Below are 26,512 nucleotides of genomic sequence, written 5' to 3' on the forward strand. Positions count from 1 at the left end.
TGGGTTCTAGTTATCCTTTTATATATTTTTGCGTGCGCTTATTATTTCTTGCGAGAAGCGTCCTTCTCGTCATTAGGCATAGTACTATTTTTGCAAGCGTCTTCTTTGAGACCCTTTTTGCAAGCGTCTTCTTTGAGACCCTTTTTGGAAGTGTCTACTTTGAAGACCCCTTTTTCCAGCGTCTACTTTTGAGACCCTTTGCTCAAGCGTCTACTTTGGAGATCCTTTTTCCAAGCATCTACTTTCGAGACCCTTTTTGTAAGCGTCTACTTTCGAGACCCTTTTTGGAAGCGTCTACTTTTGAGACCCTTTTTGCAATTTTTGTGGTGATCTCCCCTCGGGTTGGGACTTTCACGGCTAGATGGTCTCTGTTCAATCTTAAACTTGGTCTACGACCTCTCTAGCATGACGACCCCTCTAGCACAACGTCCCCACCTATATGGAATCTTCAGACGTATTGGTAGTAGGACAACTGGAGGAAGGTTCGCTTTCTTCAACATGCAAGTTCTTATGGCCCTCTTCCACACGTATGTACTTGTGTGATCTATCGAAGAAGTCATCTAGATTCGAAACTTCTCTTTTGAGCATGTTACCCCATAACATGCCTCCCGAACGTACCCCAGCTATAATAGCCATCTTGAGTTCTGCTTTGGTTAAACTCCCCACCTTCGTTGCTTCCACATTGAACCTATGGATATAGTTCTTCAGACTTTCATTCTTGCCATGTTTTATGTTAGCGAGGCTGGTAATTGGCATGGCTTAATCACAGGCTGCTTGGTGTTGCTGAAGAAATTTATCAGAGAATTGCTGCCATGATTTGATTGTTCTTGGTCTTAACCTCCTGAACCACTTGTACGCCACTCCTTTAAGCGTAACCACAAAGCAATGGCACTTTGCCCTGTTGTTGACCCCTCTTAACCTCATCAAATTATTGAAAGAGTCTAAGTGATCTTTTGGGTCCGTAGTACCCTCATACGGAGTCATGCGAGGCTCTCTGAAGCCAGTGGGCATTTGCTCAGCCTGAATCTCCCTTGTGAAGGGTGAATCACAGTCAAATTCTTCATCATCCATGTGCCCCCCAAGTGTAGTGGTGATCTTTCCCCAAGGGCTTCGCATTTTGGTGTCTAGTCCCCTCCTCTTTTTGCATAGGGAGTTTTGCAGGTTCTCGGGCTAATCCCTCACCTTGGTTGTGTTCCTCGGGGGAACTGCGGGGGGTGCGTTTCTCACTTCTGACCTCTCCCCATGGAGCTCTTTTCTTGGGCCAGGGGGTGCCTCTTTTGAGGGGACTTCGGCCTCGCTCTTACGACCATCACCATCCCTCCGCCTTTGCTCCTGGGGACATTTTGATAGCCTAGGTCCCCCCTGGTACTTTGTATGAGGGGTTTTACTGGTGGAGTGTCGGGTTCTCCCATCATCTACTGGTATAGTGGTCTCCACCCCATCCTGGCCTTTTTCCTTTCTCTTAGGCAAGGTCACGCTCGATTTACCCTGTAACAGGCCAGTTAGGACCTCTTGCATGTTCTCCAAGGTGGTCTCCAACCTTTGGTTCTTACGGTGGAGCTCACGTATTTCCTCTTCATAGAACCGAGATCTCGAACTCGAGCTCACGGAATGGACCCGGGGATGCTTATCATGCCTACGGGTCGAGGGGCCCGGGTCCTGCTGGCCAGAGTTCGGTACCTGCGGTGGTTTTGGGAGAGGGAACTCATTAGCATTTCCCGGTGGTGCTCTTGGAGGACCTTCTCCAGGCGGAGCGGCCGGTGACGAGGCCACTTTATCACCTCCGTGAACCTCTGGGTCCTTCGGGGGCTCCACGTCTCTGGGTGGAGGAGCGTCCTTCATGGAGGCCTTCAGCTGGAGTCTGCTCAGGTGAACCTCTACCTCTCGTGGCTCCCTGAGTCGCTTTGAACGTCTTGGCATTTCTTCTTGCCGGAAACAATGGTGGAACAGTAGCTTGAAACTAACGTTCCCACAGACGGCGCCAAATTGTTGACGGTGAAATCTAGTCAACGAAATTAGGTCAGAAAACTCAAAGGAAATGCGGCGATGTTTAGATAAGAACTTAGAATAACTTATGAAAGGATAAACACAGATGAACAATGGAGTCAAAAATGTATATTTCATAATAGCCTCTGCATACAATGAATTTTCCAACCCCCTTTCTGTAGGGGTGATCATCTATTTATATTGGAGCTCTAATGGCTCCTTTGAACATAGTGGTCCCTCAGGACAAAATAGTACATGAGTACACTGTCAGGATAGCAGTACAGGTGGTAGTTGTGTTGGAAGAGTGGTGGTCTTCTCTAGTACATGTCAGGGACCTGCAAAAGTGCTCTTGTCTTGGTACCATATTATGCCCCCACTACTTGCCAGGTACTGACCTCATAAGGGTGCTGAGGGAGGCCTGGCCATGTACCATTCTTGTACTGCCACTACCAGTCTGGCGTGGACACTGTACCATCCGTATTCTAACTCTTTGTGCTCCATGATCACCACGTGGACACCCCTAAGGATGAGGCTGGTGTGTGAGAGGAGGCCACCACGAGGACCATGACGTGACTGTTGCGTCTGGTATCTTGGGGGCCGCATGACGCTTGTCTTCTGGCGGTGTCGCGAGGCACGCGGGGCGCGCAAGCGGCGCATGGGGCGCACATGGGCGCGCGAGGCGCGCGAAGCGCACGGGCGCGCGGGGTGCACGAGCGCGCGAGGCACGCGGAGCGCATGGGCGCGCGAGGCATGCATGGTGCGCGGGGCGTGCGGGCTCTTTACTAGTGCCCAAGGTGGAGTGGTCAATTTGAGCAGAGTCCTTTGGAGCAGGGTCATTTTGAGCACTTATTTGAGGGTTCAAATGGACTTCAAACGTGGTTGCTTTGGACCCTCCAGGGACCTTAGGGACGAGGTGTGGGTTCTTTACCGATGTTGAATTTTGAGCATCCACAATATATATAAAAAAAAAAGACCTGGCAAGACATCACTCGAGCTCACGAGGATTAGCTACCCTAATGAACATCAAGGAGGTCAAAAGGTCCTACAAGAAAAGCCTCGAAATAAAGGCAGATTCTTCCATGAGAGGAAATGCCTCAGGAAGAGCACTCACCAATAATCCTAGAGTGGCCACTAAGCCGTCTAGCCAAAAAGGATCCTAAAAGAGACCCTTGCAAAAATAGTACTATGAATAATGACAAGAAGGATGCTTCTCGCAAGAAATAATAAACGAGCGGAAAAGTATATAAAAGGATAACTAGAACCCAAGGGTCAACATATCCTTATAGATACAATAAAGATGCACCAAAGAGAGACCTATTGAACCCCTTCGTATGGGCTCCAATGGACCTCAAGCATGATGAATAAAAAAGTAAATATAAAAAAAAACCTATCGAACCCCTTTTTGCGGGCTCGAAAGGACCTCAAACATAGAGGAACAAAAGCAAATAATCACATATATATACAGAAAAAAGGAGTCGCGATAATGTAACCGGACTTATAAAAGTTCCAACAAAATAATTTTTTTTTAATGATAAGCTCAAGTGAGCATACAGCCAAATCGAATTAAATTATAAGATCGCAGAAGCAGAATCTCAGGGCCTCCTACCGCGGGCATTCCACTCAGCCACCCTGGCAACGACGTGCTCACCAAAGGAGGAGAAATTGAAGTTAGGATTTTGCCTCCACATTCCATAGAGGGCAGGCTCTATGGATTTTTCCTCCAGATTCGCCTCTAGGAGAGTGACCCTCTCCTGTAACATTACGACCTTAGCTTCTGCTCCACCAAGATCGGCCTCTAGGCGAGCAACCTTCTCCTGCAGCATCACGTCCTTCGCATTCACCCTCTTCCTCTTTTTTGACGATAAAGAGGCCTTCACCAGGGCCTTCTCAAGCTTAAGCTTGGTGTTAGTAAGTTCCTTCTCGAGCCCCTGAACCTCGACCGTTAAACGATCCCTTTCGGCATTCGACGATGAGAGGTCCTGCATCGAATCGGTGAAGCGTTGGGCCACCAAAGAAATCTGCACAAGAATAATAATAATAATGATGATGAGCAAACAAATAATCAAAAAAAAAAGAGTAAGGCCAACATAAGATGCATGAACTCATCCAAGATGCGGAGCGCACAAGAGTCTCCCTAAGCTCTAACATGGAAAAATTCCCGAGACTTCTCCAATCTGTCTTAGGAAGACCCACGGCAACGCGGGTATACCGTTGCCCATAAGAGGTCGCCATACGACCCACCCAAGGTGCCCCTCTGTGTCAGGGGCGCCTAGCTGGGTAGGGATAGATGATCCGCTAACTGAAGGAGGGGTGTAGGAATATCGGGAAATGAGCCCCGGAAGAACCAGGATTAAGGGGGGCATGAGAAAGAGTATCGTAGTCCTCAGAAAAGGGACAGACGAAGCCCCTCGGCATGGCCTGCTGACCATGGGAGTGAGAGGACATGTCATGGTCCATAGGGGCCAAAGGAGGGCACCCCCTAGGAGACAGAGATGATCGGCGATGTCGTCTGGGTTCTGGGGAAACCTCATCAGGCACCCACTCTGCGTCGCCCCCGTCAGAGTGATGCTCAACTAAAGGCGCCTTCTTCATTCGCTCAAAAATGTGACACAACGCATTAGGATCCGAGATCGCGGATAAGTTTAGCGGTTAAGGTTTGCCACAGTGAAGAGGCGGGCCGCCATTTTCTGGACGGAGTCGGCATCGAGGAGTTTGACCACTGGCGCTGCCTCCAAGCAGGGAATGTCAAGGTCACCGAACAACTCTGCACAATCAACATAATTACCAATATAAGCATAAGCTCAAAAATAACAAATTCAAAGTACAAGGAAGACAATCTTGAAGTACTTACTTGGGAAGGAGCGAAAGAGTTCACGTACGTAAAGGGGACCTTTTACGAAGAAAAATTCCTACTTCCAGGACCCCGGGTTTGATACAGAACCCTCTATGAGGGAATCCTAGGAATTGGCCTTCTGTAAGAAAGATAAGCCTTTGGATTTAGGGGTTGGCACGAGGTTATACATTAAATGCACCGCTAGAGCCATAGGAGCACGTTGGTTGAGCTCAGTAAACGCCATGTATAGGAAACTTAAGGTCAGCCAGCTGTTAGGCGCCAGATAGAGCGGAGCAAGGTTGAAGTGATTAAGCATCATCACGAAGAACATGGGCAAAGGAATGGTCCCACCCGCTTTCAAGATATGCTCGGTCATGGCCACGCACCATGGGGGGATTATCAGCCCGACAGGTATTGAAAGGAACACACAACTTGTATTCTTTTCCAATGCAATATTTTGTAGGTAGCTCCAACAACCGATTCTTCGACACATTGGACACAATAGAAGATGCCAATAGAGGACCAGAATCTTGCATCTCGGAAGCCACCTACCGTCGCACTCTCTTTGCCATATCTGTGAAACCAAAGAAAAATGTGAGGTAGAAACAGGACACTTTACCCTCCATTTTTCTTCCTAGCAAGGGTCTTCCATCAAGGCGCTGAGTGTGGAAGCGCTAAGCAAGGGTGAATCGAGAAAAAGGGTTGAGGGGAACCCGGGATGACCCCATGACAACAATAATGGAAGAACGGGGCAAGAGGATCAGGCGAGAGATTTCCCTCCATGAACTCCAACTTCATATGTAGATCCAAAACGGTCACCCTAAGGCTTGCTATGTGGTCGCTAAGGTCAAAGGGGAAAGAAACTCCATCGCCCCTCAAAACTGTCTATTTCGCACTCCACTACCCATATTTTATGCCTAAGTTAAGCCATATGCTCAAGGTGACGTATACGGGCCTGCCTCAAAGTGTCATAGTCTTGGTGAGTGTTGTTTTCGGGGGGCTCTGTGTTTGAAGATAAATCTACAAACTTGACCCCCGGAGGAGCACCAGATGATCCCTCACAGGCCATGGAACCTCGCCTCGTAGGTAATAAGGGTGCACGTATAAATGAGAAAATTTCTATAGAACACAAAGGAATGAGCTTAAAACCTCTGGATACGAGTGCTCTAAATTACCAACTATGGGGTACAAACAAGGGCATGTAAGTGGATCAACTCACAACGAGCTCCGGCCAAAACAACCCATCCCAGGTTGTGCTAATTTGGACCCAACGAAACAAGAAAGAAAGAAAGTATACCTTATGTAAGAAAAATCGGGCACTGTCACGGTTGAAGGGAGGCCGAAGGTCAAAAGTACCAGCACGGTCAAAAGGAGAACAAGGGTCCAAAGCACCACTGTGATCGAATGAATGCGAAGGGTCAAATATTTGCACCTACAAAAATGGAGGAGAGAAGAGTTTTAGTCCCCAAATACCTGTATGGATATTGGTATAAAAGAAATGAAATTAAATAATAAAAGGAAAGGACAACCAAAGTGAGGTAGTGAAGAATCGAACCCCTTACCTCTTAAAAGGAGTAAGGATTCCAAAATTACTAAGCGAAAGAGATAAAATGTAAATAATAGGCTAGATATGAACATCGCAAGTTGGACAAGATCCTGAAAGAACCAGGCCTCACGCAAGGCCTTCATGAGATTGACTTGTCTCACCCCACGCGAGGCCCAAGCTCACTTCACCTTGCTTACCTCGCTAAAGGTCCTATGGACCCGTGCCTAGGTGCCACAAACCCAGGCACCTCGGCCCCGCCTAAGTGCCCAGGACCACACACCATCCCATATCGCGAGGCCACATCTCGCGAGGCCACGCCTCTGCTGCACCCAGGTGCAAGGCCCCATCTCGCGAGGCCTTATCTCGCGAGGCCATATCTCGCGAGGCCCCATCTCACGAGGCCCCATCTCACGATGCCACGCCACTGCCGCACCCAAGTGCGAGGCCCCATCTCATGAGGTACCATCCCAACTTGCGAGGCCACGCCTCTGCCGTGCCCAGGTGCGAGGCCCCATCTCGCGAGGCCCATCTCGTGAGGCCACATGTCACGAGGCCACATGGTGGAAAAATATCCCAAGAAGTAAGGACTTCCTGGGATTACTATACATAAACCTACACCCGAAAAAAAAGGCAAACATACTCGGGGGCATATATACCGCCTGGTCGAGGTATCACATAGAGGTGGGGGAAATTATGCCCTTGCATGACTTTTTTCGAGGGGTAGCCAATTTTTTTGAAGTTTCCCCATTCCAAATAACTCTCAATGAATATAGAGCACATTCAACACTCTATATCTTTTACACTAAAAAAAGTGCCCTGTGCCTACCCCTCACGAAATCAACTACCTGTTTGATCTCAAATCCAACCCCAACCAAAGCTGCACAGGGTTCTTCAATTTTTATCACCAGGAATTCAGTCGCACATTCCTGAGTGACATAACCTACAAGTCCAATGTGGGCAAGTACTTCTAAGAGTCTTTCCTCTCAACCGATCTGGTCACAGACAACATGACCTTCACTCAAAGAGGTAAATTCTTTAGTCTCTGTTTGTTATTCTCCTAGTCGCTTTTTAACTTTTCTTTGATCTTAGTCAATTTTTACTATGTCTAGGTCCATGGTACCGATCAGAACCCACTCCAGAGATGGAGATAAGGGCTGCAGCCTTGGCTAGCATGACACATATAGAAAAAAGTGTCAACGAGCTGGTCACGGAAAGCAATCCGAGGTTGGTCGACCTTTTAGAGCCTCATCAAGATGTTAGGGGATCGACTGCGGGGAGTGCCACCAGAGATGGCACTAAAGAACAAGAAAACCCTAAACAACAACTAAATGTTTCACAACCCCAAAGACCTCATCCAACAGGGGTAACAATTCAAGAGCTCAATCCCAATGCTCGACCATCGAATATCCCTCCCCCACATGGGAGGGGAAAATTTTTACCTGAATATGTTGGTCCTACATTTGAATCCTCAGACGAGAATGGTGTAGATTTTTCACTTTTAGATACATTGCCTGTCATTTATTATCTATTCGGTAAGGATGGAAACTTTAATTTTCTAACCAGTAGTATTTGCTTGGACTTCTTCGATGTAGATAGTGAGTGTAGCGGTAGTTGCTTAGATAACGTAGTGACCAATAATTGTAGTTCGGGTATACTACTTAGAATTTCTTTTAATTTGTTTCCTTATCATGCAAAACTATTTCTTGATATATCTGCTCGTGTGTTTTTTTTCTTGTAGTCATGCAAACCGACGATGCCTCTGGAGGAAAATCGGCCAGCTCAAAGAAATCGAGTAGAAAATGTTTTGGAGATGCCAGTGGGGAACCTTCAAGAAAAAAGGCTCGACCAAAAGACCCTCCAGCTTCCATTCCTTCTAGAACTACTACCCTTCCTCCTCCTCAGACTGAGCCATCCACCGACCAGGCGGGAGGATCTCTGGTGACAGAATTGTTGAGCAATGTTTCTAGCTGAACAATTGATAAAGTCCAGTATGTAGCCAACCACCACCGCAGCCAAGAGGCCTTTGCTTCTCTCCCTTCCCTGAGACCCAGTATGGTCCTTGCTCATGGGTTCAACGAAGTAATGAACATAAGTTTGTTTTTTGTATTTTATTTTAGTCGAACAACATTTCCTTTTATTAGCTCTAACCACTTCATTTCTCAATTTTTTGCAAGGTCTACTAACCATGAACAACAGCTGGCGCCACATCATGGAGATTGAGGCCAATGCCAAGGCGTTGGAGGCCAAGGCCAAAGCAAAAGCTGTTGAGGACAAATTTGATGTTTTGACAGAGGAGTTGAAGAAGAGAAAATAAGATTTGGCTAAGGTTGTTGCTTCTAAGGATAAGTTCAAGGAAGCCTCTGAGACCAACTATAAGGATGCAGTGAAGCTGCAAGAAGATCTGGTCGCAAACATGAAGGAGGCCAACAAACTAGAGGATCAGGTTAAACTGCTTGAAGATCAGAATGTTAGTAATTTGGAGAGGTTCCGAGGAGCCAACAGGATGAACATTCTAGGTGCGCTGCTCACCAAGAGGTGGAGAAAAATGCCCCAGAATCTCCTTAAGTTTCTTTGAAAATGGGCGTCAATGGAGCCAAAGAGGAGGCTGGAAACATCGTCGACCATCAACCTCAACAGGACCCCCTATAACAGCACAGTAGACATAATAATATTTTATATGTAACTAGAACGCCCGGACAGCCTGTTCGCGGCATTAAAACAATTTGCTGCCCAAGGCACTTTTATTTACTTTTAATATTTCTAATTACATTTTAGCAGCAATTTCTCATGGTGTAAAGATATTTCATTTTGATATTACAATTTCTATTATAACATCTGCTCGTATGACCGAACCTAGCATAACAATATTACTATTTCACAAAATTTTACTAATTTTTTAAAAAAATACTCTAAGTGTCATAGTATGCTTTCCCTTATTTTTCCCATGTATTTACAAAATAATATGCTTTGCTCACTTAGTACCTTATATGCCCCCAAGTGATCAAGGAGTTTTATGGTTCTCGGTCACTTGCCATTGACCAATACTTGTTCGAACATTATCGCTCGCGTACTTATAAATAATCAATGATAATATAGCAAAACAACACATGTAATGAGCAAATACTTGTAATAAATACAATAATTGGCAGGAATAACTTGCAGCGCATAGTTCCTTTTATTTCTCATAAAAAATGGACAAAATTCCGTGTCTATACGAGTGATCGAAAATTGATCTTACACTTATAAGCAATCAGCCATCTAACTTGTCAGCCTTTGTAAAGAACTTTTAAAAAATAAAATTAATACGAGCCAAATCTTTAAAAAGAAATGTTCACTAATAATACTTGCGCATGTGTTCGCCATTCCAATAGCAAGGAACGAGATCTCTATTTAAGCGAGCAAGTTTGTATGTGCCTAGTTCAAGAATTTCTTCAATTTGATATGGACCCTCCCAGTTTGGTCCAAGTACTCCTGTAGCCAGATCACGTGTGTTGAGAAAAACCCTTCTAAATACCAAGTCTACTACGTCAAATTTTATTTCTCATACTTTAGAGTTAAAATATCGTGTGACCTTTTGCTGGTAAGCTGCAACTTGTAGTTGGACTTGCTCGCGCCTTTTGTTAACCAAGTCCAAAGACTCCATTAATAACTATTTATTTGTATTCTAGTCATATGTTATCCTTCTATGCGAGGGTGGATCTAACTCAACAAAAGTGTGTCCTTTAGTGTATTGTTTATAGCCTCTACCTGTCTGTTGGCTTGGGGATGGGCAACTAATGAAAAATTCTTCGTTATGCCATGTCGCTCATAGGAATCAATAAACAAGTTACAGTCAACTTGTGTGCCATTATCTGATACAATCATTTTCAGCAATCTATATCGACAGACAATGTTTTGACAACGAAATCCAACACTTTCTTGGTCATGATTGTCGCGAGCAATTCAGCTTCAGTCCAGTTTGTATAGTAGTCGATGGCGACTACTACGTACTTGACATTCCTTTTTCCTATGGGTAAAGATCCAATCAGGTATATTCCCCAAACTGTTCATGGCCATGGGCTTTGCATCTGTTTAAGCTTGTTTGGGGATCTCGAGGTATCTTGGAGAATCTTTTGCATTTATCACACTTCTTAACAAATTCCATAGAATCCTCAATCTTTGTAGGCTAGAAAATCCTTGTTGGAGAATCTTTTTTGACATACTTTGCCCCTAGCGTGATCTCCACATAACCCTTCATGCACTTCTTGCATCAATTCCTTAGCTTATTCCCCGAAAATACATTTCATCAAAGGCATTGAATGTCCTCGTCGATATAGAATTCCATCGAGCAAGATAAAGCGAACTAATTGCCTTTGTAATGTTCTCGCCTTATTCATGTCTGCAGGTAACCATCCTTATTTGAGATATCGAATAATGGGAGTCATCTACGTGTTGGACACTAGTATTACTAGGGAGGATTCTTCAACTTAAACGCTGGGAGCTATCAAACATTCGACTAGTACTATACTCAAAGTGTTGACATCTTTGGCGCTTGCTAATTTGGCTAATGCATGGCGTTGGAATTCTACTCATGAGGTACTTGTTGTAGAGTATACTTCTTCTTATCCCTCAAAAATACAAGGATGACATGGCGAATGAGAATGTGACACATGACATCACAAATCAAGGAAAACTGACGAAGTATTGAGAAAAGAACGACGGGAAAAAAGGGTAGGTCCAGGACCTATAGGAAAATCAACCAAGTCAGTACCCCTAGGGGTGGTCGGCCTGACCCCTACCCCTAGCGGTGGTCGGCCCAAGCAGGTCCAATACCCCATGGGGGTGGTCGGCCTGACCCTATCCTCCATAGGGTGGTCGGCCTAAACCCCCAAGTACACTTCACAGAGAAGTAATTCTTCTCGTTCAAACTGAGATGAACAGGACTAGCACCCAGAAGGTTACAGGTCCAGCATCCAAGCTTTGGTCGTCAAGCTTAGCACCTAAGTTTGACCTACCAACAGAGACTTAGCATTTCCTAGAAGTTTCTATTGTGCATTATCCACCACGATCTATAGAAAAAAGAGAAGGCCCATGATCTCATAATCGTTGGAAGGTGGACATGTATCTCCCACTCACTGTGATCGTGTACCAAACCACGATCTCCAGTACTACTAATCGTGTAACAACCCCTGGGTACTATAAATAAAGGGCCCAGGGCTTCATAAAAAGGACTTCTTTTTTTGAGGTGGATCTTTTCTCTTTTTTATGGATTTTTGGGAGAAAAATCTACAGGAGAAGTGAATTACGGAGTGAATACTTGTAATTGTCAAGTAACTCAATACTAAAGACTAAGTGGATTAGGTTATTACTGTTCATTAGAACAGGGCTGAACCACTATAAACTTCTGTGTGTTTACTTAAGATAATCATATTCTGTCATTTGTATTACTTATTCCGTTCAAAAGGTGTAGTATATTGTACACACGACCGTTGGCCAATTTCACAGGTCAACATTTTGGTGCTTTCATTGAGAGTACGAAATCAAGAAACACACTTTCGTCATTTTTACGATGCCTCCAAAACCAAGTCAGACCAAGACGACTGCTCCCAGGGACTCCACCACCCAGGATCTCATAGATCCCATTAACGAACCTCAGGTAGAGGTTGGAGATCAACCTGATGCAGAAGATCCAAACGACGCTCACCAGGAGGAGATGGCGCAAATTCTGGCGAGGTAGGAGGCCTTTGCTACAGAAACTGCCCTTCAGAGGGCGACTATGGAACGACAACGATGGGAGATCGATGAGCAGGTCTAGAGGATGATCTAGAGGGAACAGGAGGCTGATCGTAGGCACCAGGAGCGGTCTCCAATGAATCCAAAGTATGAAAGTGAAACTCTCACTTTTATAAAAGATGACGACAGACACGTGAGGTACCCCCACAATGTCCTTCTAGTCCTTACCATTCAAATTGCCAATGCCTGAGAGAAAAGATGCTTGGTGGATACGGGAAGCTCATTAGATATCATCTACAAATCATCCTTCGAGAAGATGAAGCTCATAGTCAAGGACCTGACACCGTGTTCCCAAGTGATATATTGGTTCACAGGAGAATGCCTAGCACCAGCAGCGACTATCAAACTACCGGTCACAGTGGGGGATGCCCCTAGGCACGAGACTATGATGACAGAGTTCAAGGTGGTAGATTGCTCATCGGCTTACAACATGGTACTCGGGATACCCCTCCCAATGGCATTACACATTGTAGTATCTATTTGGCATCTATCTTTGAAGTTCCCCACCAGCGTAGGGCAATGATGCGTGCAGAGGAACCAAAGGGAAGCACGATAATGCTATAATGCATCAGTGGCCAAGGAAAAGAGAGGACCATGCGTAAACAACATGGTAATAACCTGCTGTGAAGAAGGTGAAGGAACCGATAAGGTTGTTAACATGGAAGTTGACGTTGAAAGAAACATTCTACTGTGGCCGAAGGCTCCTTTTAACAAAGATTTGTTATTATAGAAAGTTTCCCAAAGCGAGGGAAATGACATCAATCCTCGCTTTGGAGATGACGTCATGGGGGTAGGACCAGTCAAAGATCTTGACGAAGTCCTACTAGACTAGGAGGACCCGACTAGAGTAATCAAAGTCATGAAGGAGTTGAAGGTGGAAATTAAAGTACGATTGGTGGAATTTTTGAAGAAAAACCAGGACGTCTGTGTGTGGTCACATAAGGACATGGTTGGAATTTCTCCATCCGTCTTAAGTCATGTCCTCAATATAGATAAGAACTACACACCAGTGCAACAAAAAAGGAGACTACTTTACAAAGACCGATCTTAATCCCTGAAAGAGGAGGTCGAGCGGCTTAGCGAGAATGATTTTATAAGGGAGGCCTACTACCCTGATTGGGTATCAAACCCCGTGTTGGTCCCAAAACCAAACGGAAAGTGGAGGACCTGTGTAGACTTCACAGGTCTGAACAAGGCCTGTCCCAAAGACTGCTTCCCATTACCCAGAATAGACTAACTGGTCGATGCAATGACAGGACATGAAATACTCTCATTCATGGATGCGTATTCCGGGTATAATCAAATAAGCATCCACCCTCCTGACGAGGAACATACCAGCTTTTGGATAGACAAAGGATTGTACTATTATAAGGTGATGCCATTTGGCTTGAAGAATGCAGGAGCCACCTGCTAGCATTTAGTGAATGGCATGTTCTGAGACTTGATCAGAAAAAATATGGAGGTATACATCGATGACATGTTCGTCAGGTCCAAAGAAGCTGGAGGGCATGTTCAAGACTTGGAGGAATGCTTTGCAATACTTAGAAAGTATAGCATGGAGCTAAACCCTCTCAAGTGATCATTTGGAGTTGTTCTGGTAAGTTTCTCGGATACATAGTCAACTCACATGGAATCGAGGCTAACCCCGAGAAGATCAAAGCATTAATTGACATGAAGTCACCTACCATAATCAAAGAAGTGCAAAGCTTAACAGGGAGAGTAGCTACCATCAATAGGTTCATATCAAAGTCTATAGACAAGTGTGTCCCTTTCTTTAACTTACTGAGGGGCAGCAAGAAGATCCCATGGACTGAGGAGTGTAAGGAGGCTTTCCATGCCTTGAAGGAACATCTCACCCAACCTCCCGTCCTAGCGAAGCCAATATATGGTGAAGTATTATTCATCTATTTGGCAATTTCTTTGATAAAGGAAGAGAACAAGGTACAGCATCGTGTATACTATATCAGTAAAAGGCTAGTAGGCACGGAGTCTAGGTATCCCCCTCTTGAAAAAATAGCCTACTTTTTAGTAATCGCCTCTCGAAAGTTGTGTCCATATTTCCAAGCTCACTCGATCCGAGTCCTGATGATAACTGCTAAGGCAAGTTCTTCAGAAACCAGAGGCCTCGGGATGATTACTCAAGTGGGCAGTGGAACTAGGACAATTCGATATCACTTATCATTCGAGGACGGCAATAAAAGGACAAGACCCTTCCTTCTAGTCGAAGAATGGAGATACCGAGAAGGAAGGAGACACTTCTGTGTGGAAGCTATATGTTGATGGAGCATCCAATGATTACAACTCAGGTGCAGGAATCATACTGATCACTCAGAAGAATCATCGAATCCATTGCGCTCTCAGATTTGGATTCAACGCTTCAAACAACGAGGCTGAGTACGAGGAATTATTAGATGGATTACATTTGTCTCAAGATTTACATGCACAATCCCTGGAGATATTCAGCGATTCATAGCTAGTTGTGTACTAGGTTCTGGGGGAGTATCAACTAAGGGACTTAGGATGGTGCAGTACCTGAACAAGGTGAAGGACTTGTTGACAGAGTTCAAGAGATACTCGATTACACAAGTCCCAAAGGAGCAGAATGCCAATACTGATGCCTTAGCTAAGATTTCCAGTGCCAAAGATGCGGACACCCTGAATATCACTCCCATCGAATCCTTGGCGGAAAGAAGCATAGCCGAACAGAAGGCAAATGTATTATTTTTTAATAATCAATGTAACAGCCATTGTGCTTCAATGAATGATATTAATTTCTAAAGTTTCTCTTAGTTCTTTAAATTTCATTCAATGACTCGTCCTTTGGACATGTCAACCCCATCAGATCATGTTCGATTATGGTCCTTGAGGGGCTGGTCCTAGGCCCTTGTCGCCCAAATTAATGGATCATGTTCGTTCATGGTTCTTGAGGAGCCTATCAACCCATACGATCCAAACAAGAGACGGTCCGAGCACCTTGTCGCCAAATATTGGTTCATGTTCGATTCTGGTCCTAGAGGGACCTATTGACCCATAAGATCCAAACAAGAGACAAGTCCTACGACCTTGTCACCAAAAAAATGGATCATGTTCAATCTTGGTTCTTAAGGATCCTATCGATCTATACGATCCAAACAAGAGATTGGACCGAGGACCTTGTCACCAAATATTTGATCATGTTTGATTCTGGTCCTTGAGGGACCTATCAACCCATACGATCCAAATGAGAGATCAGTCGTAGGACCTTGTTGCCCAAAATATTGGATCATGTTCGATTCTAGTCCTTGAGGGACCTATTGACCCATACGATCCAAACAAGAGCTTGGTCCGAGGACCTTGTTGCCAACTATTTGATCACGTTCTATCTTGGTTCTTGAGGAACCTATCGACCTACACGATCAACAAAAGAGGCTAGTCTGAGGACCAGTCGCCGTTATCAGATCATCATCGAATCTGGTCCTTGAGGGACCAATCGATAATTTTATCTAAGACTCATTATAGGCTCGATTATCCCATCTAGACCCGATTGGTCCAACTTAGACACTTCTGTCTACAATCATTATAACGAGTACATGCGAGATTATGTAGATCGTGATCGACACTTGCTACACAATCAACATCTACGTATAGGTATCATTACTACTAAGAATGAAACCTCCACCCGACTACCAATGAAGGACAAGTATTTGCTGCTTGCATCATTGGGTGAAAAGGATAATACTATGTGTCTAAATGCTTGAAGCAAGGCATGGTCAAGTAGCAAATGACCAAGGCTTTTAAACCCATGATCACTTAGGGGGCATATAGTACATAGCGATCAAGGTATAAACGAGCAATGAGGGTGTGACCTTATGTACTAAGTAAGCTCAAGTTTTTCTAAGACATTTGTTCAACATATGTTCCGAAAATGTAAAAAACAAAATCAAAAACGGCATTGGTAGGAAGACTCCTAGCCATGTCCCTTATAGGGTGGTCGGCCAGTCCATCAACCTGGTGGTTGGCCTATCACCCATGGGATGGTCGACCTGACCGTATTGTTCATGGGACTTGGTGAAGTACAATACTACTCACATTACCATGGCTATTAGCATGAATAAGGTAAAAGAGTAAGGTTAGTATGGCACGCAAAATACATGTGTTTAGAGTATACTGATACCTGAACCAATGAGGGTTGTGAGTTGATATACTTAGTAAGCATTGGAAATAAAAAATTTCAATCAATACACTAAGTACTCATAACAAAAAGGCATAAAGGCATAAAATGTCATATGTAAATAATGTCAAGTACAAGGTGCCCCACCAATGGCATGAGAGGAAAAATAGAATAAAAGACCAAGAAGACCAACTAGGGCGAGGTTTATCATCTAAAAGACTACTCTGAGCCTCGGCAGCCTCACGAGCATGACACTTCCTAAGCTTCTTCGCTCGTGTCTTCTCGGGAAGGATATCCAAGTTCAAATCTTTGTTGGACTTTGAGATCAAGTAGAAGCAAGAGAAGGTTGTCTCTGAATACTCCCCTCGAGCCTTGTCCTGAGCATCTTTGACCACTTGCTCCTTCTCGACAAGAAAATCCTTCCGCAATTGATCCATGTCGGCATTCAGCTTCTCTTTCTCAGCTTCAGATAGTTGGAGTCGATCAGAAAGTTCCTTCTCCATCTGGGTTATCTTGGAAGTCAACTCAGTCACTTCTTTCTGTTTGAGCTCCACGGTCAGCATCCCTAGAGCCAAGAACACGCCTAAGGTCCAGTACCTCTTAGTGGACGACTTCAATCTCAGAACGAAGGTTGGAGAGCGTAGAAGTACACTCTTTAGACCTATCACAAACATGAGAGACCATCACCAATGCCTGCAAAAAATATACAAGTGTTAGATAAATGGCGCAACACAAGCTAAATAGTCAAGAAGGGAACAGTAAAAGACTAACACTCTGAATGTCTAAGAGTGACTTTGTAATAATGGTGTTCAGATCCTCATTCTTCATCCCATTAAAGGTTGTTGTTGTTTGCTCTAGATGCCATGCTCGGTCCATGAGGGCGCTTAAGTTCCGTATAGCAGACTAGTGTGGCTCAGATAAAGGGACGGCCGCAGAGCAAGGGGCACCCGCATCATTGATAGTGGAAGGAAATGGTGTAGCCAAAGATGGCTCAACCTCTGCGATAGGGCTAGATGCCAAAGGAGTTGGAGGAGACACCTCAAGAGGAACTTCCATGACCAACTCAGCCTCAACCCTAGCCCTTTTTGTCGCCCGAATAAAAGGACTGGCCTCGGCGACAGTCGACCTCTGCCGGGTATGGTCAAAATTAAACATGTCTGAACCTGCAAAAAGAGATCAAATGTTAGAAGGCTATTAAGTACCGGTGAACCATAAAATAAAAAGTGATAAAGTGTCGAACCTTCTGAATGTGATTCGAGTTCGAACGCAGCCTCATCAAATTCGTTTGAATCAAGTGATGTGTACACAGCAGAAGCACCCACCTCATCACCCTCATGTATGACTAATACTGGCGAAGAGGAACCTCCTCAACATGAATTGGTCCCGGGGAGTCTATGGCTATCATGGGCTCGGAACCATCATCATCAAGAACGTCTGATATGCTAGGAGGAAACAACCCTACCTTCCTAAGGTTCTCCGGTGTAACTAGGGTCTTGACGTTCTTCTCCTCATGGGTCATGGCAATCAATGCGTTGGCCCTAACGATCATGTCCTTGGTCGGGAATGGTCTATAAAAGGGCCCAACGTGCTTAAACTTGGAGGAGTTGGCCTTTGCATCCTTGGTAAAGAAATAGTTATCGGCATATCTAAATGCCTTCCTATTTCCAAAGATCTCTTCCAAAAAGGTGTTGGTACCCTCGCTCATATAATGGTGGAAGTGGAAATATCCCAAGTTGCACTGAGAAGGGTCTGTCTTCAGGTCAAATAGATAGTGGATCTCGTGAGGCACTGGGGCAGCCCATTGTCTACAATGATAGATGATGTATAATACAGACAAGGCAAAGATCGCATTAGGAGCCAGTTGAGAAGGACTAATACCAAAATAGTTTGCTACACTTCGGAAGTACGGAAGAAGGGGAAGCAGAGCCTCAAACCTAATGGCGGAGCATGTCCAAGCGCACATACACAAAGGGGGGTCCTCAGCTCTGTTACCTAGACCAGGGATAGTGATGGAAACCCCGTTGAGGTCAAAATTCTTCCTCAAATTCTTTACCTTCTCCTTAGTCATGTCGGAGGCAGCCCCCTTGAACCAAACAACCTCGTAATCAGCAGGGCGAGGCTTCTCAACCAGTTTCCATATGATCTCACTGGCGAAAGTGGCCCCATAATTTGATGAATGGAACTCCTTTTGTTGTCTCTTCTTCTGTTGCTCAGCTGGCGAGACTGTTTTGCTCTTGGAAGGAGGACGAACTACTTTAGGATGGAATCTGTGATTGGGACGCTCCTGACGATTAGCAGTGTGGCGACGTGAGCCATCGGTATACTCTTTTCGAGAAGAAGATCGATGGAGAACCCGACTAGTATTTTGGTGGGAAGGGCGTTGCAATGGTTCTCGCTGACCTGATCTATCCCACTAAGAAGAATGACTCCGCTGAGGTGTCCATTGAGTTCCTTGGGAGCCACGGGGCGTACTATGCTGAGAAGTTATCTGAGAAGAGCCCGGCGAGGAGCTCTGAGTGATATGCCTGGCAATCCGAGGATCATCTTCAGAGGGTTGTCAGGTTGTCTGTTTCACTCTCGCCATTAGACAATACCTCTTTAAGAAATCTTCCTCACTGAATAAGTATAAAGCAGAATGAGGAAGAATCCTTTTCAACCTTTCAAAAAACTCTTGAGGATTATGCTCACCTACTTACTTGCATGATGAAGAAGAGCTGGACATCTGCAACAGAGGAAAGATAAATATTAAAATTAGTCAATGATCATAATGAAGCCAATAGCTGGGGGTAGGTTCATGAACTAAAAAGTCAAAATGAGGAAATCAAGAGCAAGATAGGGGGCGACCCAATGAGCTTAAGCATAGGCCGACCACCTCAAGTAAGTAAGCTTCAGAAAGGTGCCTAAGGACCATTCAATTCTCTAGAATATTTTTTGGGCTTCTAGGTGGCCAGCTTATGCTTGAGCTGACCACCCTGAATCCCCAAAACTTGTTTAAGGCAAGGGGTACTCGGCCTAGGGACAGCTAGGGTGGTCGGCCTAGCCATAATTTTATACCTGGAAATCGCCCAAGGTTACGAAAGAGAGTGCTCGGCCACTGCCAGGAAGGTACTCGGCCTAGGGACCCCTAGGGTGGTCGGCCTAGCCATAATTCTATCCCTGGAAATCGCCCAAGGGGAGGAAAGGGAGTGTTCGGCCCATGCCAGGAAAGTAATCGGCCTAGGGACCCCTAGGGTGGTCGGCCTAGCCATAATTATATCCCTGGAAATTTCCCAAGGGGAGGAAAGGAAGTGCTCAACCCATGCCAGGATGTTACTCAACCTAGGGACCCCTAGGGTGGTCAGCGTAGCCCTAATTCTATCCCTGGAAATCGCCTAACAGAAGGAAGGGAGTACTCAGCCAATGATATATGAGTGGTCGGCCTAGCCCCTATTCTAGGTCTGGAAATCGCCTAGGGGAAGGGAAGGAAGTACTTAGCCCACTAAGCTCTAGAGTGATCATCCCATGCCAAGGAGTACTCGGCCCATGCCAAGGAGGTACTCAGCCCATGCCAAGGAGGTGCTCAGCCCAAACTTGGCCTATCCTAAGAAATCGCAGGCACTGGGGTATGGAACCCGAGAAATTGCCAAAACTGATGAAGTGATCGGCCTAGCGTCATGCTTCCTTGGAAATCGCCCAGGCTAAGGAATTTTACAGAGAAATATTTCAAGTAGGTCCATTATTTTGGATCAAGATATAACGAAAAAGATTCAGACAAAAATTTCTCAAAGAGGCAAAGTGTTTCTTATGAATCTAAGCACTTAGAAGAGAATACTTACCAAAAATATGAGTTTGATGAGGACCTACAAAAATTAGACTTAGATACTATCAAAAGTGGCGCATGGAGTAGATGAGAAGATGAAAGTGGCGCATGGAGCAGTGATGAAAGAGAGATCTATTTATAACCTCTTAGCATACAATATATTTTTAGGAATTCATATTTCCTTGAAAAGTATCTACTATGGTTTAAATTTAAATTTAAATTCCTTGAAAAATATCTATATTTTTCGGAATTTAAAATTCCTTGAAAAATATTTATATTTTTAGGAAATCAAATTCCTTGAAAAATATTTATTATTTTTAGGAATTAATATCCTTGAAAAATATATTATATTTTTAAGACCTTAAAAACTCCTTGAAAAATATATTATAATTTTAGGATGTCAAATTTCCTTGAAAAATATATTGGATTTTTAGGAAATTAATTTTCCTAGAAAAACCTAACTATTTTTAGGAATTGTTAATTATCCCTGAAAAATTCGTACCGAGCAAAGTATCGATAGTAACAAGTATGTTTCTCGTGCCTAGATCAAGTTTATCGTAATGTTGAGTAAATTACAATAAACTTGGGGGGAAAATGTTATCCCTCAAAAATACAAGGATGACATGGGGAAGGAGAATGTGACACGTGACATCACAAATCAGGGAAAAACGATGAAATATTGAGAAAAGACCAACGGGCAAAAAGGATAAGTACAGGACCTATAGGAAAATCAACCAAGCCAGTACCCCTAGTGGTGGTTGGCCTAACCCCTACCCCTAGGGGTGGTCGGCCCAAGCAGGCCCTATACCCCCTAGGGGTGGTCTCCCCAAGCAGGCCCTATACCCCTAGTGGTCGGCCCAAGCAGGTCCTATACCCCATGGGGGTGGTCGGCCCAATATGCTCAAGGATATTATGGGTGCTCGTCCTGGCCCTATCCTCGATAGGGGGTTCGACCTAAACCCCCAAGTACACTTCACTGAGAAGTAATTCCTCTTGATCAATTTGAGATCAACAGGCCTAGCACCAGGAAGGTTACATTTCCAGCACCCAAGCGTTGGTCGTCGGGCCTAGTGTCACGGGCCGGCTATTTGGGTACTCCAACTAGACGGAACGTGCGGTACTTGCAGACTCTTCAAGCTAGCAAGTCAGCCTACAACACACACCTATAGGCAAACAAACTCAGTGGTTAGCCACATACACATCTCGGACATGCAACGGGCGAATAACGAAGTATGAGCAAGCACAAAGCAAGTCATTCCTAGGAACGTCCACACAACACAAAGAACACAACAAGGAAAGTGGCACACAGTGGCCCAACGAAGGTAAAAAACAAGTAACACATAAGCAACAAGGAAGCACACAGGGGAAAGTATGGATGAATGTTATTTCATTAATATATAGCCTTGATAGGGCAAGGGAGTACACAGCTTTGGCCCCTATCTGCTGATGGCCATGGTGCTTCCCTAAGTCACTAGGTCACCTCCCCCTAAGGAGCCTTCTAGGGAAATAAAGTCTTCCCAGGAACATATATGATTTTTTTCTGGGAGACATATGCAATATTACAAAACTACCACTACCCTATCCCATGAGGTTGCTTGGTGCAAGACTTGACTAATGATCAAGCACCAAGGCATGCTCATTACAAAATTGCCCCATGTGGGTGTGCCAAAGGGGCAGCACGCCACACTCTCCCCCACTTAATCTTTCGGCGCCCTCGACGAAGTAGCTTGTAGATCTTCAATCTTCTGCGTGAGCTTCTTCAAGTCTTCCGCCCTTTCCCAGCTGATTTCGTCATCAGCGAGCCCCTTCCATTTTACCAGATATTCTTTATGCTTTTTACGGTCAGTGGTGACCGTTCTTTCTGCCAGGATTTCTTCAGGTTGACGCTTGCTCCTTGGCTGAACACTGACTCCTCCTCTGGTTGACTGGTTGCACTCTGGATTGGCTGGATCTTCATGATACGGCTTCAAGTTGCTGACGTGAAGGACCGGATGTATCTTCATCCAAGCGGGTAGGTCGACTTTGTATGAAGTTAGGCCAACTTTTGAGATGACTGATACTGGACCCTCGTACTTGCGGACGAGTCTGATGTCTTTGTCCCCTCGGAATCTCAACTGTTCGGGCCGCAGCTTGATTAACACTAAGTCACCTGCTCTGAACTCCAGTGGTCTGCGCTTCTAATATGCCCACTTCTTCATTCTTCTTTAGGCTTTCTCTAGATAAGCTTGGGCAATCTCTGTTGTCTTCTTCCAGTCTTTGGTGAAGTGAAAGGCTCGCGGGTTCCGACCGCGATATTCGTCCACTGTGTGGGGTAACAGTGGTTGTTGTCCATTAACAACTTCAAAAGGGCTCTTATTCGATGAAGAACTCTTTTGAGAGTTGAAACAAAATTGAGCTACATCGAGTAGTTGCGGCCAATTCTTCTGATTGACATTGACAAAGTGGCGCAAGTACTCTTCCAACATCCCGTTGAATCTTTCTGTCTGCCCATCTGTCTGCGGATGGTAGCTCGAGGAAATATTCAGTTGTGACCCCAAGAGATTGAATAATTCGGACCAAAACGTCCCTGTGAATCTTCCATCTCGGTCACTGACGATGTTCTGGGGCACTCCCCAATATTTGACAATATGTTTGAAAAATTGTCTGGCTGTCTCTTCTGCCGAACAGTACTTCGACACTGGGATGAATGTTGCATACTTCGAGAATCTATCCACGACCACCAAGATCGCACTTAAATCTCCTGTCTTCGAAAGACTGGTGATAAAGTCAAGCGACACGCTCTCCCACGGTCGGCTTGGGACTCACAAGGGCTCCAACAACCCAGGTGTCTTGTTCCTATCGACCTTGTCTTGCTGGCAGACCAGACAGGTCTTGGTGTACTCCACTACATCGTCCCGCATTTGTGGCCAGTAGTATCCCTGCTTCAAGAGGGCATGGGTTCTCTGCCACCCAGGATGACCTGCCCACAGAGTGTCATGACACTCGCTTAGTAATGTCCTTCGCAAATCTCCAGCTTTTGGAACATACAAGAGCCCCCCTTTAGCCCACAGAAGGTCATCCTCCACCCAGAACTGGCGAGTCTTGCCTTCTTTTACGAGCTTCAGGATGGTCCTGACAACTGGGTCTTTCTCTAGGTTTTCTTTAATGCGTTCCTTGAGTGGAGTGTTCACCACGTTAGCCGATAAACTAGCCATGATCTTTAGAGTCGCCAACTCTGCTTTGCGACTCAAGGCGTCAGCTGCCTGGTTCAAGCGTCCTGCCCTGTGCTCAAAACGGAAGTCGAATTCCGCCACAAACTCCTGCCATCGAGCCTGCTTAGGGGTCAGCTTCGGCTGAGTAAGGAAATGACTCACAGCTGCATTATCCGTCTTCACTACGAACTTTGACCCCAGCAAGTAATGCCTCCACACTCGTAAGCAATGTATAACTGCGAGGAGCTCCTTCTCCTGGGCAGTATACCTCCTCTCAACTTCAGACAGCTTGCGACTTTCGTATGCGACCGGGTGGTCCTCTTGTACTAGTACCCCTCCCAGAGCATAATCTGATGCATCTGTCTATACTTCGAAGGGCTTGCTAATAGTTGGCAAGGCAAGAACAGGATCCTTCATCATGGCTTCTTTCAAACTTCTGAACGCTTCAGCACACTTGTCAGTCCACGCCCAAATCACACCCTTTTTCAGAAGCTCGGTCAAGGGTGTCTCCTTTCTTGAGTAGCCGTCCACAAATCGTCTATAGTAGTTGGCTAGGCCCAAGAAGGAGCGGAGTTGTTTCACGTTTGTGGGCGCTTTCCATTCCTGGATCGCCCTCACCTTCTCCAGATCCATACGAATACGGCCACGTTCCACCACGTGGCCTAAGAACTTGATGCTCTCCTGTGCGAACGAGCATTTCTCTTGCTTCACATATAGCTGGTTCTCTCTCAACTTCTGAAACACTTGAGCCAAGTGTTCTTGATGCTCTTCAATCGAGGCGCTATAAACCACGATGTCATCCAAGTACACCACCACGAACTTATCTAGATACTCGTGGAATACTTGGTTCATTAGTGTACAGAAGGTAGCAGGTGCATTTGTCAACCCAAACGGCATTACTCGAAACTCAAATGCTCCGTATCGAGTAACACACGTAGTCTTTGGTTCATCCCCATCTGCAATCCTCACCTGATAATTGCCCGATCTCAAGTCCAACTTTGTGAAGTATTTGGCTCCACTTAGCTGGTCGAACAAATCAGCGATTAGAGGAATGGGGTATGTGTTGCGAACTGTCACCTTATTGAGAGCCCTATAGTCGATGCACAGTCTCAAGCTCCCATCGTGCTTCTTCTCGAATAGCACCGGTGCACCATATGGCGCCTTCGACGGTCTGATGAAGCCTGCCTCCAGTAGCTCTTTTAATTGCTTCCTCAATTCTTCTAGCTCAGGGGGTGCCATTCTGTATGGCGCTTTTGTTGGAGGATTCGCTCCGGACACCAGCTCTATCTGGTGATCAATCCCCCTCTTTGGTGGCAAGGCTTTGGGGAGTTTATCTGGCATCACATCCCCATACACCTTCAAGACCCTCGTAATTTCTAGTGGAACAATTTCTTCCACTACTTCTTCGAACACGGTGGGTACAGCTACATAAGTGGGCTCCTGCTTCCTCACACCCTTCTTGAACTGTAAAGCTGATAGAAGCTTCACAGCAGGGGGTGGCTTCCCCTTTGCAGGTACCATTGAAGGAGTCTCTCCCATTATGAGTAAGCTTCCAGTGGCAGGAATTGGAATGGCACCTTTCTCGGTTAGAAAGTCCATTCCCAAAACTACATCGAAGTCGTCCATATGGACAACCACCAAATCAGTCTGCCCTTCCCACGTGTCGATCTTCACTTTTACCCCTTTAGCCACGCCAGTTGTGGCCAAGGCTTTGGAGTTGACCGTCTTCATGCGGCCTGCATCTTTCTCCAGCTTTAGTCCCAGTCGCTTTGCTTCGAGTTCAGAGATGAAGTTGTGGGTGGCGCCAGTATCAATCATCACGCTTTTGGCAGGCTTGCCATTGATAGCGGCATCCACGAACATTAGCCCTTTCCCTAGGGTCTTCTTCCCTTTCTCGCCATGCTTCTTGAGAGCGTTCAACAGGCGGACAGCGCCCATGTGCGCGTACTCTTCTTCTTCCTCTTCTCCTTCACCCTGTTGTTCTTGGCCGATGAGGGCATTCAGCTTGCCCCGGAATTGGCAAACTGCCGACTTGTGTGGGCCTTTGCAAATCCAACAAGCTAGCGGCTTCTTCCCTACAGCAGCATCTGTCCCACTGGAAGAATTGGACTCAGCTGTCCTCTTCTCTCCCCCACTCTTACCCTGCCAGGACATCCCAGACTTCTTACTCCCGGCGCTACTTGAGCTGACTGGAGGAGTAGCCCTTTTCGGCAGGCTGCTCTCCGGAGTGTAGTCTGTTAAGCATTCGGCAGCAGCTTAAGCGGTGGCCAGATCAGACACCCGCTGTCTTTGAAGTTCTTGCTTGGCCCACGGTTTCAATCCCTCGAGGAAGCAGAAGAGCCTATCCACTTCGGACATGTCTTTTATATCGAGCATCAGTCTCGAAAATCTCTTTACATATTCTCAGACTGTCCCGACTTGTTTAAGCTCTCTTAACTGGCGACGAGCTATGTAAGCTACATTTTTTGGCAGAAATTGCATCTTTAAGTCTCTCTTCAGGTCCGCCCAAGATGTGATGGTACACCTGCCATTCTCTATGTCATCATACTTAGTCCTCCACCACACCTTAGCATCCCCCGACAAATACATGGTAGCCATGGCGACCTTTCCATCTTCCGAATCGGCCCGCACGACTCTAAAGTAATGTTCCATGTCAAAGAGGAAATTCTCCAAATCCTTTGCATCTCTGGCCCCATTATAGGGCCTAGGCTCGGGTACTTTGGCTCGGCCATACTCCATACCTATCGGCCCTGTTGCAGGGGCATTCCCAACCGCTCGCATGGTCAGGTTTACCTTGGCAGACAGCTCAGCCATTTATTCTCTGAGAACACCGACTGCCTCCCTGCAATCTTCCGTCGTGTCATTTATTGAAACTTCTTGTTCCTTTAGCATGCGCTCCACCGCCGCGATGCGTTCCTCCCACCGAGGGGAAACAGAAGTACTTGTTGGAGTGTTTCTTTTCTCCAACGCGATAATTCTGGATAGAAGAACATCATTCTCCTTCTCCAACGCAGCTATGCGATTGTTTGCATCAGACGATCCCGAGTCCTGACTTGCAGAGGAAAGATCCCTGACCCTCTCGTCCAGGCCATCTAGTTCCCCTACTCGCTTCTCAAGAGCTTCGATCCTCTGAGTGTTGCTCACCATAGTGTGTTTTTGCCAAGCGCTTTCTAACTTGGCTCTGATACCAACTGTCACGGGCCGGCTATTTGGGTACTCCAACTAGACGGAACGT

Source organism: Humulus lupulus, chromosome 4 (genome assembly GCF_963169125.1).
Source record: "Humulus lupulus chromosome 4, drHumLupu1.1, whole genome shotgun sequence".
NCBI classification, from domain to species: Eukaryota; Viridiplantae; Streptophyta; class Magnoliopsida; order Rosales; family Cannabaceae; genus Humulus; species Humulus lupulus.